Below are 20,027 nucleotides of genomic sequence, written 5' to 3'. Positions count from 1 at the left end.
AGGTTGCGGAGGTAGAAATCAAGAAGGAGCATCAAGTGTTGATGGTTAACAAGACCACTAGTTTCAAAAAAAGGGCAAAGGGAATAAGGGGAACTTCAACAAGAATAGCAAGCAAGTTGCTACTCCTAGGAGAAGCCTAAGTCTGGACTTAAGCCTGAAACTGAGTGCTTCTACTGCAAAGGGACTGGTCACTGGAAGCGGAACTGCCCCAAGTATTTGGCGGATAAGAAGGATGGCAAAGTGAAAGGTATATTTGATATACATGTTATTGATGTGTACCTTACTAATGCTCGTAGTAGCGCCTGGGTATTTGATACTGGTTATGTTGCTCATATTTGCAACTCGAAACAGGGGCTACGGATTAAACGAAGATTGGCTAAGGACGAGGTGGCGATGCGCGTGGGAAATGGTTCCAAAGTCGATGTGATCGCCGTCGGCACGCTACCTCTACATCTACCTTCGGGATTAGTTTTAGACCTGAATAATTGTTATTTGGTGCCAGTGAGCATGACCATTATATCTGGATCTTGTTTGATGCGAGACGGTTATTCATTTAAATCGGAGAATAATGGTTGTTCTATTTATATGAGTAATATCTTTTATGGTCATGCACCCTTGATGAGTGGTCTATTTTTTTGAATCTCGATTGTAGTGATACACATATTAGTAATATTGAAGCCAAAAGATGCAAAGTTAATAATGATAGTGCAACTTATTTGTGGCACTGCCGTTTAGGTCATATTGGTGTAAAGCGCATGAAGAAATTTCATGCTGATGGGCTTTTGGAATCACTTGATTATGAATCACTTGATGCTTGCGAACCATGCCTCATGGGCAAGATGACTAAGACTCCGTTCTCCGGAACAATGGAGCGAGCAACTGACTTATTGAAAATAATACATACTGATGTATGCGGTCCGATGAGTGTTGAGGCTCGCGGCGGGTATCGTTATTTTTTGACCTTCACAGATGATTTGAGCAGATATGGGTATATCTACTTCATGAAACATAAGTCTGAAACATTTGAAAAGTTCAAAGAATTTCAGAGTGAAGTGGAAAATCATCATAACAACAAAATAAAGTTTCTACGATCTGATCGTGGAGGTGAATATTTGAGTAATGAGTTTGGTCTTCATTTGAAACAATGTGGAATAGTTCCGCAACTCACGCCACCTGGAACACCACAGCGTAATGGTGTGTCCGAACGTCGTAATCGTACTTTATTAGATATGGTGCAATCTATGATGTCTCTTACTGATTTACCACTATCATTTTGGGGTTATGCTTTAGAGACGGCTGCATTCACGTTAAATAGGGCACCATCTAAATTCGTTGAGACGACACCATATGAACTGTGGTTTGGCAAAAAAAAACTAAGCTGTCATTGCTTAAAGTTTGGGGCTGCGATGCTTATGTGAAAAAGCTTCAACCTGATAAGCTCGAACCCAAATCGAAGAAATGGGTCTTCATAGGATACCCAAAGGAAACTGTTGGGTACACCTTCTATCACAGATCCGAAGGCAAAATATTCCTTGCTAGGAATAGATCCTTTCTAGAGAAGGAGTTTCTCTTGAAAGAATTGAGTGGGAGAAAAGAAGAACTTGATGAGGTAATCATACCTTCTCCCGAATTGGAAAGCAGTTCATCACAAAAATCAGTTCCAGTGATGCCTACACCAATTAGTGAGGAAGTTAATGATGATGATCATGAAACTTCAGATCAAGTTACTACAGAACCTCGTAGGTCAACCAGAGTACGGTCCGCACCAAAGTGGTACGGTAATCCTGTTCTGGAAGTCATGTTACTAGACCATGACAAACCTACGAACTATGAGGAAGCGATGATGAGCCCAGATTCCGCGAAATGGCTTGAGGCCATGAAATCTGAGATGGGATCCATGTATGAGAACAAAGTGTGGACTTCGGTTGACTTGCCCAATGATCGGCAAGCCATAGAGAATAAATGGATCTTCAAGAAGAAGACTGACGCTGATGGTAATGTTACTGTCTACAAAGCTCCACTTGTTGCGAAAGGTTTTTGACAAGTTCAAGGAGTTGACTACGATGAGACCTTCTCACCCGTAGCGATGCTTAAGTCTGTCCGAATCATGTTAGCAATTGCCACACTTTATGATTATGAAATTTGGCAAATGGATGTCAAAACTGCATTCCTTAATGGATTTCTTAAAGAAGAGTTGTATATGATGCAACCAGAAGGTTTTGTCGATCCAAATGGTGCTAACAAAGTGTGCAAGCTCCAGCGATCCATTTATGGACTGGTACAAGCCTCTCGGAGTTGGAATATACGCTTTGATAGTGTGATCAAAGCATATGGTTTTATACGGACTTTTGGAGAAGCATGTATTTACAAGAAAGTCAGTGGGAGCTTTGTAGCATTTCTAATATTATATGTGGATGACATATTGTTGATTGGAAATAATACAGAATTTCTGGATAGCATAAAAGGATACTTGAATAAGAATTTTTCAATGAAAGACCTCGGTGAAGCTGCTTATATATTGGGCATCAAGATCTATAGTGATAGATCAAGACGCTCAATTGGACTTTCACAAATAACATACCTTGATAAAGTTTTGAAAAAGTTCAAAATGGATCAGTCAAAGAAAGGGTTCTTGCCTGTGTTACAAGGTGTGAAGTTGAGTCAGACTCAATGCCCGACCACTTCAGAAGATAGAGAGAAAATGAAAGTCATTCCCTATGCCTCAGCCATAGGTTCTGCCTACTCCATCATGGCCAGGTTCGGCCACAACTCCGACAGCGAGCCCCATCTTAATCAGTAGAAAGCTAGTACAACATGCGGGAGAGCCAACTTTCACGCGCGCGCGCACACACACACAAACTATGACACACACACACACACGAATGAATGAATTTGCTAATTGTACAAAACTTTTTCTTAAATTATACAATTTAAAAAAATTATAAAGCAATTTAAAAATATTCATTAACATACTTTTTAATGTATAAATATTTCATTTAAATGGCACAAACATTTTTTTGGAATGAGATAAAACATTTCAATTGAAATTATGAGAACAACTTTATTTTAGATTGTATGAACAATTATTAAAGTGTCACAAACATATACATGAAACGTGTATATATATATATTTAAATGTTGGGAACATTTTATTAATACTATGAAACATTTCCTATTACATATGAAATATCGGTCCCTCTCCATGTTGAATCATAGCGATACTTCAACTATGAAGTTTTTCTTTCTTTCCAAATAGGTACATCCCAAAAATATTGAAATCAAGTATCACATCTACAAGGAGTTGAGGAGCAGATATCGCCTCAAAATGCAAAATCTGACTTCTTACGTGTTCCCAAAGATGAACATTGCCATTAAAGTTGAGAAGCCGAATTGTTTCCTGAAGGACGCAAAGATCCATTGCCATTCAAGCTTGGCATGCTGTATTGTCCCCTCCCAGATGTTTACCCTGATTTCTTCTTCTTATTCTCAATAGTCTCCCAACTACCCCAGACCTGGATGCAGGACAGTAGGATCAGTTATCAGCTTATCACAATGGCAGCAAGTTGGGCAAATTGTTTGATCAGTTTAGTTATATATACTTAGGTTATGAACCAAATATAGACCAAGCAAGCAGTAATTGGCAATGGACAGCATGTTATAGAATTGAGCATGGTAACGTTAAGGAAAACCTAAGTCAAGCAACCAAACGGTTGGCAGCATGAATATATCATCGGTCTTAACTATATGAGATCAGACTAGTTCAATCTTTTCGACAAAGATGAGAGACATTCATAGTTGGACTATGTAATTAATCTACGCTCCAACCAAATCAAAGAACAAATCCAAGAAATCAAATCAAATAGAAACCCAACGGGTATATATCTAATCTCTGTTCACTCACCCGGACTGTGTAATCTAAGCTCCAAGCTCATCGAACTAACCGAATGCTCAAAATAGGCTTTCGCCCAAACAAAACAAAAGAGAAAATAATGCCAACCATATCGGATCAGTGAAAACGATGATGAACCGCAACCGTTGTGACAACCGAAAAATTCTCACCACGCTCCTAGCACTCCGGAACGCAGCATACAAAGCAGCACCTTCAAGAAGGAACACGACAATGACGACGCTGCCCGGACTTGTCCCAGGGTTTCCCCTGGTACGCAAAGGGGTATGGGGTAAGGGGTATACCCGACGCCATTAAGGAAGGAACGGTGGTGCCCACGGGCATCACTGCGTCGGTGTTAGTCAAGCCGACAAGGATTTCCCCCGACCGCCGGCCAACCACGACCCCGGACGATCCATCGCACTCCATCAATGAGGAGCGGTAGAGTCAGTAGCCACGCAGGAGGGGACAATACCACCGCCCTCGGCGGTAACTGACCAGATGCAACATCAAAAGCAAACCAGGCAACCTAGGTCCGGCCGTGCCCAAAACGGGCTCGTGAAGCTCCCGTCGCCCCGCTGCAGTCAGCGGTCGGCGTCTCTACCATCACCAGCATCAGCCGCACCTCCTTTTGCTAGAGACGGCGCAGGCAAACCCAACATGGCCTACTCAGGCCAAGATGGGGCCCAAAAGGGCCTAGATCTGGGCCGGGAGGGCAACGCTGCCAGCCGCCGCAACTCCCTGCGGCCAAGCAGCCGCGCCACCGCCACCTCACCACCCGACACTGCGCTACCCGAGACGACACACCGCCCCGGATCCGTGAAAGTCCTAGGGGCACCGCTGCCAGCCGCCTCCACCCGAGCCGGATCACCGTGCGGGGTGCGGCGGGTGGGGAGTTGGGCATTCGCCGCTGGCACCACAAGGGTTGAGGGGGTCAAGGGGGGCGCTGTAAGGAGGGAGAGGAGCCCCTAGTCGCCTCAGTCGGTTAGATGACACGGGGGAGGGAGATCCGAAATCTCGGCCAGATTTGAAAATTTTCAACTAACTGAATCCCCTTAAAAGCAAACAAACCAAAACCTAATAACAACAATAATAATAAAATAAGCATGCCTAATTCACAAATCACTCCTCATCAGTCCTTTCCCCGATGGATGGATCGAGCAAAAACAAATCACCAGGTGCAACAATTGATTCGCCCCCAGCCCCATCCCCAGCCATCACGCGGATCCCCAAAGAAGCATAGACATCTCCGAACCACGGCAAGGAGCGGGGGGCTCTCACTGTGGTTCTCGCTATTGCCGGGAGGCCCGCCGCAGCGTCTACTGCCAGACATCGCGAGGATTCGCTCTGCTCTTGCTTCTAGTGTCGAGCGAAGCTGCCACTTTCCTTTCCTTTTAAGCTGGATGGAAATCACTTTAAACCCTGGCGACCAAAGTAGACATCCCCTTTATTTCCAGCTCATGTCTCTACTTTGTAGACTATACAATTAGAAAGAAGGAAATTTATTTGTTTCCCTTTATTGCGGATTCATTTGTTTCCCTTAATTTACAGATAGTAAGAGTTATAAAAGAATAATATGTTTAAAAGCCTTTACCACTTGCCCTCTACTTCAAATCTTCCCCCCTGCACTATTCTATATATACAGTCAGATCAATACATAAGAATATTAGTACGGTTTCGATATTTTGTATATACATGTTCTTTCCTCTCGATTTTTTAAAACCACATGATAATATCTTTTAACATTTCTTAAACCGGCCCCACCTCCTTAAGCTAGAGATAAGGAGTAAGGGCATTTACCCATAAAAAAGGAGTAAGGGCATTTACCCGTAAAAAAGGAGTAAGAGCATTTACAACTAGAGCCCTCAAAGCCACCCCACAACCAGCCCAACCGTTTGGGCTGTCCGGCAACCCCATATCAAGATGTATGTGGGGCGGCTATGGCGAGGCTTGGACATGTCGGCCACGTCGTATCGGCCAGCTATGGCCCAGGCCACACACCACTCCCACTAAAAAACTCAACACGCATCTAACAAACCCTAGTCAAAACCTTAGTCCTCTCGCCCTCTCCAGTGTCCCCCCGTCCCCTCTCCTTCCTCTCCAATCTCTTCTGCCCAATCCGTCATGCTAGGTCCAGCCACAGCTCCGACAGCGAGCCCCATCTTAATCAGCGCAAGGCTTGTACAACGTGCTAAAGAGCCAACTTTCACGCGCACGCGGACACACACACACATATGAATGAATGAATTTGTTAATGGTACGAAACTTTTTCTTAAGTTATACAAATTTTTAAATTTTTATAAATAAATTAAAAAAACTAGACGCCAATCCGTGCATTCGCACGGGCTAGTTTATTGAAAAATAGTCTATCCGTTCCAAGATACATGTGTAAATATGTAATTATCTTTTTTTGTAGATTTTGTCCAACACATGTGGAACACCTTGTAATTTTAAAATTTGGTATTGACATATTTGAAAAAAACAACTATATTTATGTATGTACATTTTCAATTTCATTTTTTGTATAATTGTGATGCCTCACTAATTTGTATTAAATTTACTTTCTTTATGATTTCATATTGTTTTATGTTATCTAACATATAGAAATATTCCATGCTTATGCACTTTATGTATCTTTATTAGTACTATATTCTAAAGTATGTCAATTTCTTTCGAGCTGATTTAGCTTAAAATGCAAAGCTTGCAGTTAAGCAAGTAGTACCTTGTTCCCCTGATGATAGATTAGAGAGCACTTCTATGCTACAGGTTTGCAAGTATGTAGTTATTGTGTACATGAAATAAGGTCAATGGCAAGAGAATTCCTACCAAGAAATCTAATGGGTCAAATAAAGCGAGCAAAGCAATATCATGGAATGCATACTATATTAACTGTAGCTACGTCATCTGGATAAATTCCCTTTGGCTGGGAAATAAACCTTTGTGACATACATTTATAAAGTAAAAGTAAAGTGAGAAAGGAAAAAACACGTCGATCATCAATACAATAAACATTAGCACTTAGTTAGAAAGAAAGTTGTATGAAGGTATATGTGTGATATTCTATAAAATAACATAATCTTCCAAATATAGGTATAGGTCAAGTATGATTAATAAGTTGTGTTTGGACGCACCGGACGTATTTCTTACGAATGCAAGTGATTTACAGGATACAAATTTTGTTTACCCAAATATACCACTGGTATAATTGATCGTAAAAGTTGACCTGGTAATATGTGCCAGCCTTGTAAACTAAAAGGAATGAGCTTTTAAATGGGTCTAGATTTTCATGATATAACCCCTGGAGGGAGCTAGCTGACCTGAAATTGTGATGCTAAAATTTAAATGGCACCAAGGCCTGATGCCCACTAATAGTACGTGAGTTACTTCCATCATTTCCATTGAAGGCTTTATTATTCATCACAATAATGTCAAATAACTCATTTAAATTGGAATGAAGTCTAAAATGGAGTGTACGTTTCAACTACTATTTGTTTCACACTTATACCACGGATGAACCTACAACTAAACACAATGCGAATGCTTAATCTCGTGCCTGTTCAAATGAATATCCTGCCTAGTATAATTCTCAGGGAATAATAATTTACATGAAAGTTTATTTACATAGCAGCAATTAATGCAGCCATATATCACACATTTTGTTCAAAGAGAAGTACTGGAGTGGCCATTGGCTCAATATAATGTGGAAGTTATGCTAATATACGCAGATCTGCATTGTTGCATGTATTGTTTCCTTATCCCTTTCATCAGAATATATCATTCTACACTATGTCAACTACAAAATATTGGTAAGAAATATAATGCACAAAATTAGAATGCAAGACAGGTCCCATCTTGAATCAATTTCTGCCTTCAAATCTTTTCTTGTTGAGTAATCAAACGACATTAAGTATCATGGCGAGAGGGAGAAAGATTTAATGGATTATACTACCTTTTTTTAGAAAAGAACAAACAAATACTCCATCCATATAGAGACACTGTAAATGGCCATGAAGCCTGCATGAAATATGCTGGAGTTTAAATTTCATTTATATATAACAACAGAAACACATCCGTACATATATACAAAGAGGAGGAGCAATTACCTGAGGTGTGTGTCAACCATATCAATGTACATGGACATGTCATCGCCAGAATAAATGGTGCTGTTGTTGCTACCACGTCTTTAAAAAAAGGTCGTCAATCCCTGGACAAAATATAGTGCACAAAATGAGTTCATTTCATGTCTTGCATTTCATAAGTCAGACTAATATGAGTTTTCCCTATTAGATCATGTTCAGTTCAACTAAAGAAAACTATGAAATAAATGAATATCGAACTCATTACTGTCTTACTACACCAATGGTCGTAATCCAAAACTATATCACATCATGAGCTAATAAGATTATTAATAAGTGGTAGATACTACTACTATGAAATACCACAACAAAAATTAATTAATATGCTTGATTAGAACTCACCCAGTATTAGAACAAATGGTTTTTTGTACATAGGAACCATATTTATGTACCAGCCTACAAACATCCCCTTCGCAGTTTAATGCTATACCTTATCCTGAAATAACTTTTGAATTGACTCATGACATTTACGTAGCAGAGGGGATAAGAGAAATTCCATGGACAAATTAGTAGATTAATAGTAAAGAAGGTTACAAAAGGAGCTAGTCCATCACGTACCTACTCCGTCAGATGTTAAGACGTTCTCGAAGTCGACCACATCTTCTTGTGATATATATGTGTAAGCATGCACTGAAAAATTAAACCGCACATACATGCAGTATGCAGACATGCACGCAGTCTGAGCCTGGTATACTGCCACTGTTAAGTGATCAAATAGCAATGTTCCTGTTTCTTGTATTACCTTATATATTAATATGTCTTCACTGCACGCTTGGTATGCTTAATTAAGAAACGATTGTGAGACGCATAGATTGGTATAATATTTCCATTCATGATACCTGATGCACCTCGATGCACATAAGTTAATCAGAAGCAAAATAAAAAATCATTTAGAGATGTAACTATTACTCCCTCCGTTCCAAAATAGATGACTCAACTTTATACAAATTTTAGTATAAAATTGGGTCATCTATTTTAGAACGGAGGGAGTAGATTCAAAAAAAAATTTGATTTCCATGCATGTTATTCATACCTGCAGGGGGAGGCGTTGTTGCATGCTGGCATGCGCCATACACATGGGTGATGAGAAGAAGAAAATCAGTTGATGGGTAAGACATGGAGCCGCTGGTTGTCTATGGTGCGGAACCCATCTAGTCTGGTGGTTGATCGGAAGATAATTATGTGTTATTAGCTACAACACTTTGCATGTACTCATATGCTTTATGCATGAGATGGACGATAGCAAGGTTGAAATAATAATCTGCATGTCTTATAAGAGAGAGTAACCAATCTATTGTCTCGCTCCAGATCAAACTCACGTGTGCCTGAAAATTTGAACGAAATTGCATATGAAGGCATAAGCAATCATTGGCGTAGTCTCCTCTTATCCAAGTCAAACCAAATAAATATATGTCTACGTGTCATACCAAGGAAACACCTCAAGAATCAGACGGTTTTATCCTATCAAACTGAAGGTGCAAGGGACGACCAGGAGCAGCCGAAGCAACCTCCGTCTTCTTCGTGGGTGGGACTGTGGGAGCGGCTACTACTGGGTGGAGCTGCAGCGATCCTCCGTCTTCCTCGCGGCTGGGTGCCACGACCTCTCCTTCTCCTCGCCAGCGGGAGCAGTTAACAGCAGCCCTGTCATTGTTGCGGCCGCCATGCAATCCCTGACCATGTTTCCTGTCTACTACAGAGAGAGTCGAGGGATTGGCCCCAATCCCTGGCACCTGATTCCTGTCTAGAGAAGGGATTGGGGAATTGGAGTCTAGAGAAACACATCTTCGTCCTTGTATTCAGCTCGAAGACAACGGAAAACATACAGTCGATTAAATTACCAACCGGCAAAAAATAACAACTTCAGAAAACATTGGTGATTGAAGAAGAACCTGAACTACCGAGGAAAATAATTTAGCCCCGTGAGTACACCATATCCTTGCCCCAACTTGCCTGATCCAATTTGAGAGAGATTCGTTTTCCACAGGAAGAGAGGCAGTAGATCGAGATCCCATTGCGTGAGATTGATTCACGTTGTTTTTTCTCTTGGGAAAGGAATAGAAGGTCCTGTACAAAGATACTTTAGGGGCAGCACCATGGGCTTCAATTTCTACAACCGTGTGAAAACTTTCTGGGCCTTCTGGTTCGGTTCTATTCTTATTTCTAAAGAGTCGTGGGCTTTCTAGTCAATAATTGTTCCGTACTTATCATAATTAAAGGCTGGGATTATGTGCGTTGATCTACACCGTAATAACTCGGTCCCACCGGATTAACGGCTCCTAATTACTGATTAACATGGTAATTTTTAGGGAGTCTGTAATTAGTATAGGTATAGATAGATAGATAGATAGATAGATAGATAGATAGATAGATAGATAGATTCATGAACATATTATTTAATGTGTAAATATTTCATTTAAATGGCACAAACATTTTTTTCGAATGAGATGAAACATATCTATTGAAATTATGGGAACAACTTTATTTTAGATTATACGAACATTTATTACAGTGTCACAAACATATACTTGAAACGTGTATCCATTTTTTGAAAATGTTGGGAACATTTTATTAATACTATGAAACATTTCCTATTACATATGAAATATCGGTCCCTCTCCATGTTGAATCATAACGATACTTCAAGTGTGAAGTTTTTCTTTCCAGATAGGTACATCCCAAGAAAGATGGAAATCAAGTATCACCTCTACAAGGAGTAAAGGAGCAGATATTGCCTCAAAATGCAAACTCTGACTTCTTACGTGTTCCCAAAGATGAACATTGCCATTCAAGTTGAGGAGTCGAATTGTTTCCTGAAGGATGTAAAGATCCATTGCCATTCAAGCTTCGCATGTTGTATTGGGTGGAGCATTCGAGGATGATGTCCGTGGTGCCCATTGCCCCTCCTAGATGTTTGCCCTGATTTCTTCTTCTTATTCTCAATAGTCTCCCAACCAACCCCGGACCTGGATGCAGGACTATGATCAGTTATCAGTTTATCACAACTGCAGCAAATTGGGCAAATTGCTTGATTAGTTTAGTTATATATACTTAGGTTACGAACCAAATATAGACCAAGCAAGCAGTAATTTGCAATGGACAGCATGTTATAGAATTGAGCATCGTAACGTTAAGGAAAACCTGAGACAAGCAACCAAACAGTTGGCAGCATGAATGTATCATCGGTCTTAACTATATGAGATGAGACTAGTTCATACTTTTCGACAAAGATGAGAGTCGTTCATAGTTGGACTATGTAGTTATTCCACGCTCCAAGCAAGTCAAAGAAGAAATCCAAGAAATCAAATCAATTAGAAACCCAACGGGTATATATCTAATCTCTGTTCACTCACCCGGACTGTGTAATCTAAGCTCCAAGCTCATGGAACTAACCGAATGCTCAAAATAGGCTTTTGCCCTGCTATAAATATTAATATATCAACCACATGATACAATTGCTGGGGTCTCAGCACAACCACGCCCAAACGGAAAAAAAGAGAATATAATGCCAACCACATCGGATCAGTGAAAACGATGATGAACCGCAACCGTTGTGACAACCGGAAATTTCTCACCACGCTCTTAGCACTCCGGAACGCAGCATACCAAGCAGCACCTTCAAGAAAGAACATGACGACGACGACACTGCCCGGACTTGTCCCAGGGTTTTCCCCGGTACGCGAAGGGGCGTGGGGTAAGGGGTATACCCGACGCCCTTAAGGAAGGAATGGTGGCGCCCACGGGCATCACTGCGTCAGTGTCGATCAAGCCAACAAGGATTTCCCCCGACTGCCAACCAACCACGACCCCGGACGATCCATCGCACTCCATCAATGAGGAGCGGTAGAGTTAGCAGCCACGCGGGAGGGGACAATCTCCACCGCCCTCGGCAGTAACTGACCAGGTGCGACATCAGAAGCAAACCAGGCAACCTAGGCCCGGTCGTGCCCAAAACTGGCTCGTGAAGCTCCCGTCGTCCCGTTGTAGTCAGCATGTCGGCATCTCTACCACCACCAGCATGAGCCGCACCTCCTTTTGCTAGAGATGATGCAGGCAAACCCAACATGGCCTGCTCAGGCCCAGATGGGGCCCAAAAGGGCCTAGATCTTGGCCGGGAGGGCACCGCCGCCAACCGCCGCGCCGCCCCGCGGCCAAGCAGCCGCGCCACCGCCACCTCACCACCAGACACTGCGCTACCCGAGATGACACACCGCCGCCGGATCCGTGAACGGCCAAGGGGCACCGCCGCCAGGCACCTCCACCCGAGTCGGATAGCCGCGCAGGGGCGGCGGGGGGGGACTTGGGGCCTTCGCCGCTGGCACCACAAGGGTTGATGGGGTTAAGGGGGGCGTTGTAGGTGGGCGAGGAGCCCCTAGTTTCCTCGCTTGTTTAGATGACGCGGGGGAGGGAGATCCGAAATCTTGGCCAAATTTGAAGATTTTCAACTAACTGAGTCCCCTTAAAAGCAAACAAACCAAAACCTAATAACAATAATAATAATAATAAAATAATCATGCCTAATTTACAAATCACTCCTCATCAGTCCTTGCCCCGATGGATGGATCGAGCAAAAGCAAATCACCAGATGCAACAATTGATTCGCCCCCGGCCCCAGCTCCAGCTATCGCGCGGATCCCCAAAGAAGCATAGACATCTCCGAACCGCGGCAAGGAGGGGGGGCTCTCACCGGGGTTCTCTTCGTTGCCGGGAGGCCCGCCGTAGCGTCTACTGCCAGACATCGCGAGGATTCGCTCTGCTCTTACTTCTATTGTCCAGCGGAGCTGCCACTTTCCTTTCCTTTTGAGCTGGATGGAAATCACTTTAAACCCTGGCGACCATAGACATCCCCTTTATTTCCAGCTCATGTCTCTGCTTTGTAGACTATACAATTAGAAAGAAGGAAATTTATTTGTTTCCCCTTTTTTGCGGATTCATTTGTTTCCCTTAATTTACAGATAGTAAGAGTTATAAAAGAATAATAGGTTTAAAAGCCTTTAGCACTTGCCCTCTACTTCAAATCTTTCTCCCCCGCACTAATTTATATATACGAGTCAGATCAATACATAATATTATTATTACGGTTTTGATATTTTGTATATACATGTTCTTTCCTATCTTTTTTTTGAACCACGTGATAATATCTTTTAATGTTTACTAAACCGAACCCACCTCCTTAAGTTAGAGACAAGGCGTAAGAGCATTTACCCGTAAAAAGGAATAAGAGCATTTACAACTAGAGCCCTCAAAGCCGCCCCACAACCAGCCCAGCCGTTAGGGCTGTCCGGAAAACCCATATCTAGACTTATGTGGCGCGGGTATGGCGAGGCTTGGACACTGCCGCAACGTCGTATCGGACTGCTATGGCTCACGCCACCCACCACTCCCCCTATAAATCTCCACCCGCGTCTAACAAAACCTAGTCAAAACCTTAGTCCTCTCGCCCTCTCCGGTCCCCTCTCCTTCCTCTTCAATGTCTTGTGCCTACTCCATCATGGCCAGGTCTGGCCACAACTCCAACAGCGAGAACCAACTTAATCAGTAGAAAGCTAGTACAACATGCGAGAGAGCCAACTTTCACGCGCGCGCTGACACACACACAAACTATGACAGACACATACGAATGAATGAATTTGTTAATGGTACGAAACTTTTTCTTAGATTATACAATTTTTTAAAAAATTTATAAAGCAATTTATAAAAATTCATGAACATATTTTTTAATGTGTAAATATTTCATTTAAATGGCACAAACATTTTTTTTGGAATGAGATAAAACGTTTCAATTGAAATTATGAGAACAACTTTTTCTTAGATTGTACGAACAATTATTAAAGTGTCACAAACATATACTTGAAACGTGTATACATTTTTTGAAAATGTTGGGAACATTTTATTAATACTATGAAACATTTCCTATTACATATGAAATATCGGTCCCTCTCCATGTTGAATCATAACGATACTTCAACTGTGAAGTTTTTCTTTCTTTCCAAATAGGTACATCCCAAAAAGATTCAAATCAAGTATCACATCTACAAGGAGTTGAGGAGCAGATATCGCCTGAAAATGCAAAATCTTACTTCTTACGTTTTCCCAAAGATGAACATTGCCATTCAAGTTGAGGAGCCGAATTGTTTCCTGAAGGACGCGAAGATCCATTGCCATTCAAGCTTGGCATGCTGTATTGGCTGGAGCATTCGAGGATGAAGTCTGTGGTGCCCATTGTCCCCTCCCAGATGTTTGCCCTGATTTCTTCTTCTTATTCTCAATGGTCTACCAACCACCCCGGACCTGGATGCAGGACAGTAGGATCAGTTATCAGTTTATCACAATGGCAGCAAGCTGGGCAAATTGTTTGATCAGTTTACGCATATATACTTAGGTTATGAACCAAATATAGACCAAGCAAGCAGTAATTGGCAATGCACAGCATGTTATAGAATTGAGCATGGTAACGTTAAGGAAACCTGAGACAAGCAACCAAACAGTTGGCAGCATGAATATATCATCCGTCTTAACTATATGAGACGAGACTAGTTCAGTCTTTTCAACAAAGATGAGAGTCGTTCATAGTTGGACTATGTAATTAATCTACGCTCCAACCAAGTCAAAGAAGAAATCCAAGAAATCAAATCAAATAGAAACCCAACGGGTATATATCTAATCTCTGTTCACTCGCCCGGACTGTGTAATCTAAGCTCCAAGCTCATCGAACCAATCGAATGCTCAAAATAGACTTTCGCCCTGCTATATATATTAATATATCAACCACACGATACAATTGTCGGGGTCTCAGCACATGCACACCCAAACGAAACAAAAGAGAAAATAATGCCAACCACATCGGATCAGTGAAAACGATGATGAACCGCAACCGTTGCGACAACCGGAAAATTCTCACCACGCTCCTAGCACTCCGGAACGCAGCATACCAAGCAGCACCTTCAAGAAGGAACACGACGACGATGACGCTTCCCGGACTTGTCCCAGGGTTTCCCCTGGTACGCGAAGGGGCATGGGGTAAGGGGTATACCCGACGCCTTTAAGGAAGGAACAGTGGCGCCCACAGGCATCACTGCGTCGGTGTCGGTCAAGCCGACAATGATTTCCCCCGACTGGCAACCAACCACGACCCCGGACGATCCATCACACTCCATCAATGAGGAGCGGTAGAGTCAGCAGCCACACAGGAGGGGACAATCTCCACCGCCCTCGGCGGTAACTGACCAGATGCAACATCATAAGCAAACTAGGCAACCTAGGCCCGGCCGTGCCCAAAAAGGGCTCGTGAAGCTCCCGTCGCCCCGCTGCAGTCAGCGTGTCGGCGTCTCTACCACCACCAGCATGAGCCGCACCTCCTTTTGCTGGAGACGACGTAGGCAAACCCAACATGTCCTGCTCAGGACAAGATGGGGCCCAAAAGGGCCTAGATCCGGGCCGGGAGGGCACCGCCGCCAGCCGCCGTGATGCCCTGCGGCCAAGCAGCCGCACTGTGCTACCCGAGACGACACACCGCCGCCGGATCCGGGAAAGGCCAAGGGGCACCGCTGCCAGCCGCCTCCACCCGAGCTGGATCGCCGTGCGGGGTGCGGCGGGGGGGGGGGGCAGTTGGGGCATTCGCCCCTGGCACCACAAGGGTTGAGGGGGTTATGGAAGGCGCTGTAAGGAGGGAGAGGAGCCCCTAGTCTCCTCGCTCCGTTAGATGACACGGGGGGAGGGAGATCCGAAATCTCGGCCAGATTTGGAAATTTTCAACTAACTGAATCGGAATTTCAACTAACTGAATCGAAATCTCGGAGCAGATATCGCCTCAAAATGCAAAATCTGACTTCTTACGTGTTCCCAAAGATGAACATTGCAATTAAAGTTGAGGAGCCGAATTGTTTCCTGAAGGACGCAAAGATCCATTGCCATTCAAGCTTGGCATGCTGTATTGGCTGGAGCATTCGAGGATGAAGTCTGTGGTGCCCATTGTCCCCTCCCAGATGTTTGCCCTGATTTCTTCTTCTTATTCTCAATAGTCTCCCAACTACCCCCGGACCTGGATGCAGGACAGTAGGATCAGTTATCAGTTTATCACAATTGCAGCAAGTTGGGCAAATTGTTTTATCAGTTTTGGTATATATACTTTGGTTATGAACCAAATATAGACCAAGCAAGCAGTAATTGGCAATGGACAGCATGTTACAGAATTGAGCATGGTAACGTTAAGGAAAACCAAAGACAAGCAACCAAACAGTTCGCAGCATGAATATATCATCGGTCTTAACTATTTGAGATGAGACTAGTTCATTCTTTTTGACAAAGATGAGACTCGTTCATAGTTGGACTATGTAATTAATCTATGCTCCAAGCAAGTCAAAGAACAAATCCAAGAAATCAAATCAAATAGAAACCCAACGGGTATATATCCAATCTTTGTACTCTCACTCGGACTATGTAATCTAAGCTCCAGGCTCATGGAACTAACTGAATCCTCAAAATAGGATGTCGCCCTGCTATATATTAATATATCAACAACACGATACAACTGATGGGGTCTCAGCACAAGCACGCCCAAACGAAACAAAAGAGAAAATAATGCCAACCATGTCGGATCAATGAAAATGATGATGACCCGCAACCATTGCCCCAACCGGAAAATTTCCACCACGCTCCTAGCACGCCGGAACGCAGCATACCAGGCGGCACCTTCTAGAAGGAACACGACAACGATGACGCTGCCCAGACTTGTCCCAGGATTTTCCCCGGTACGTGAAGGGGCATGGGGTAAGGGGTATACCCGACGCCCTTAGGAAGGCACGTCGCCGCCCACGGGCATCACTACGTCGTTGTCGGTCAAGACGACAAAGATTTCCCCGACTGCCAACCAACCACGGCCCCGGACGATCCATCGCACACCGTCAAAAAAGAGCGACAGAGTCAACAGCCACGCGAGAGGGGCCAATCTCCCCCACCCTCGGCAGTAACTGACCAGATGCAACATTTGAAGCAAACCAGGCAACCTAGGCCCGGCCGAGCCCAAACTGGGCTCGTGATGCTCCTGTCGCCCCGCTGCAGGCAGCGTGTCACCGTCTCGTACTTTCGTTTAGTATAGAACATATACACTTATTGAAGTTACTTTCGTTGCTTACTATATTTGACATATTTGACATCGTGAACTTTGGATATAGGAACATGATGTGGACTTGATTTTCACTGAATACTGCAAGCCATATATGACTAGTTATGATTTTCTTAGAGAGGTGAAGGCATGTACTTTTTGGGAGATTTCTAAACTTCATCATAAGCACAATTGTGGTTTTGTTGTCCTATATTTACTCAAGTGCGTGTAAATACTATAATTCGTTATGAAGTAATAATGAACTCTGTATTTATGAAATCAAGAATCTCATAGGCTGTAGCACATTCCAATAGTGATTGCATGCATTGATGTTATCCTTGAAAGAATTATGGAGTGAGTAAATGCAAAACATCAAGTATTGCATTAGTTAACTATTTTCTATACAAGTATTCAAATTGAAATCAATTTTTTTATTCAGGTGCTTGCATGGGGGAGCTGAGGACTACATCAATAAGCCTCTGAGGATTGCTGGCGTGCCTCGTATTTTCAGCTACATTCAATGATCTAGAGGGATAAAATAGATAAAGATGGAATTCAATGCAACACCCCACCCCATCAACAATCTTCCTTGGGGTTATCTGTTCTCTATTAAACATGATTAGTTATTATCATGTAACGTTTTTGAGCCTACGAGGGAACAATCTTGCTTGGGCAGTATGCGGCGCCGACGAGCGGCACCAGCAGTACGACGACGTTTGGTTAGATGGGCCCACTTCACCGACCACGCCTCGCGCCTCACGAAGTTCAGGGACAACCAAGTCGCTTAGGCCGCCGCCGGCGGTACCCCGTCACCGCCGTTGCCGACGCCGTCCATGAACTGGACTGGCGTAAGAGGAGCTTCAGAGGCGCGTGGAGGGCATTGCCAAGCAGCTGCTCCTGCTCACGGTGGATGCCTGGACGTTGCAAGGGTCTTCGGACAGCTACTGAAGGTGCCACACGGGCACCTCAACATCACTTCCATCCAGATCTGTGGCAAGTAGAGGAGGCAGGCGGCAGCGGTGTTGGAGGTCAACTCCGCCAGGGACGCGTCGGATCTGGCGCGTCAAGGACTGGCACGGTAGGGAACGGGCGCGGTAGAGGTCGGGGATGTCTGGCGGGCAGCGAAATGGACGAATCGGCGCCGGATCCGAATGTGGGGGTCACCAGGGCTCGGTCTCTGACCGGATCGAGGCGGAGGCGAGAGGTCACAGCGGTGGTCGTGGCATTATTATTTGTTTGACCAGAGAGAGAGGAGGAAGAAGAAGACTTGGCATTTTTTGTCAATATGTGTCACTTTGTTATGCCAACTCAGCCCGACAGGCGGGCCCAACCGATCAGTTAGGTCATCAAACTTGTTAGCATTTCTCATCAGTGTTTTTTTGTCACTGTCAATTCTTCGGTTCGGTGCAAAGTGTCACGTTTTGTAAAATGGCGGTTTTCTGAGAGTAAGCTTGGAGGAGGAGGGCATGGTACTGTATACAAAGGGATTTTGTCTGACTTGCATGTTGTAGCCATTAAAAAGTCAAATATTGTGGTCAAGAGAGAAATTAGTGAGTTTATAAATAAAGTTGCCATACTCTCACAAGTCAACCATAGGAATAGTGTAAAGCTTCTTGGATGTTGTCTCGAGACTGAAGTCTCTTTGTTGGTCTATGAATTCATTTCCAATGGTACCCTATGTGATCTTCTTCACAAGGAACCGCTGGGATCAATAACTTGGAAAAATAGATTAAGAATCGCAACAGAAATTGGCAAAGCCCTTGTTTACCTTCACTCAGCCATTTCAGTCCCAGTAATACAGAGATATTGAGTCAGCCAATATACTTCTTGATGCTGCATTCACAACAAAGGTGTGTGACTTTGGAGCTTCAAGGTACATTCCTCGTGATCAATCAACTACAACAACAGTGGTTCAAGGAACTTTTGGATATTTATAGCTACGGGTAATTCTCATTGAGTTGCTTACTAGGAAAATTTCAGCTACATATAGATCATCCTAAAGAGATGGACTTGTTGCACAATTTGTTGAACTATTTGCAGAAGGTAAATTGGTTGAAATACTGGATCCACAAGTCATGAAGGAGGGAGGTAGCCAGCTTGAGGAAGTAGCTGTTCTAGCCATGTCATGCATAAAACTAATAGCAGAGGAGCGACCAACCATGAGATCATTGGAAATGACATTGGAACGCCTCCAAGGACACAAGGAGCCTGCCCTGGAAGTTTTTCCATAAAAACAAATGAGTTGAATTATTCGACAGCCAGATATGCATCAGCAATTGAAAGGACAAGCTTGGAGAAAGTTATTAGGCAATATACTCAGGAAGAGGAGTTCGTGTTGTCTGCCAGCTACCCTCGATAAAAAAAATTTACACATGAAAGAGTTGTGGCAGGTTGTTGTTTGTAGTTTGCTCAACTTTTGTGTTGTCTTATCTAATTCCTGCCCGCTCCCTTGATCGATTGTTTCAGTTTCGTCAGCTGGTATGACTGCCTTATGGGCACTCACCATATTTTTTGTCATGCATTTTCTATTTCTTGAACCGGGTTGCCCCATTTTGCATTATTGTTGATATAGCATAGACAAAATTCAAAATTAGTACTGATTAGAGACAGCGCGATCTAGGTACAATGGTTGAATGTCAATGCTATGGAAATGCCTCCCGATCGGCAGATCCAAGAGCTTCTCTGTACTGAGTATCAAGCATTTAGAGCTCTTGAGAGCATATACTGACTTATAATCTACTCCAGTATGTGGATCTTCTGCATTGCTTCGACCGAGTATTGAAATTCAGAACCCAAACAACCATATACACAAGTAAAATTTAGACATCACTTCCAGATCACACAGAAAATTAAAACAATTTCCCTTTTTTTGCTTCCGACAGCACAGTAACTAGAACTTGCATTT

The 20,027-nt window shown here is 43.3% G+C and overlaps 1 long non-coding RNA gene across 2 annotated transcripts; it reads right to left on the bottom strand.

Annotated features, from left to right (window-relative positions):
- Positions 1 to 3,198: 3,198 nt before the first annotated feature.
- Positions 3,199 to 10,067, bottom strand: LOC123167637 (uncharacterized). 2 transcript variants are annotated; one of them, XR_006484013.1, is made up of 8 exons: positions 9,450 to 10,067; positions 9,056 to 9,347; positions 8,765 to 8,861; positions 8,581 to 8,652; positions 8,365 to 8,467; positions 7,990 to 8,090; positions 7,836 to 7,900; positions 3,199 to 3,512 (listed from the first exon to the last, which is right to left on the bottom strand). It is a non-coding gene; the product is annotated as an uncharacterized lncRNA (long non-coding RNA). The 2 variants fall into 2 exon arrangements; XR_006484012.1 differs by having other exon boundaries at positions 8,365 to 8,458.
- Between the last annotated feature and the right edge of the window lie 9,960 nt (positions 10,068 to 20,027).

Source organism: Triticum aestivum, chromosome 7D (assembly GCF_018294505.1).
Source record: "Triticum aestivum cultivar Chinese Spring chromosome 7D, IWGSC CS RefSeq v2.1, whole genome shotgun sequence".
NCBI lineage: Eukaryota > Viridiplantae > Streptophyta > Magnoliopsida > Poales > Poaceae > Triticum > Triticum aestivum.
This window is presented reverse-complemented; position numbering and strand designations above follow the sequence as displayed.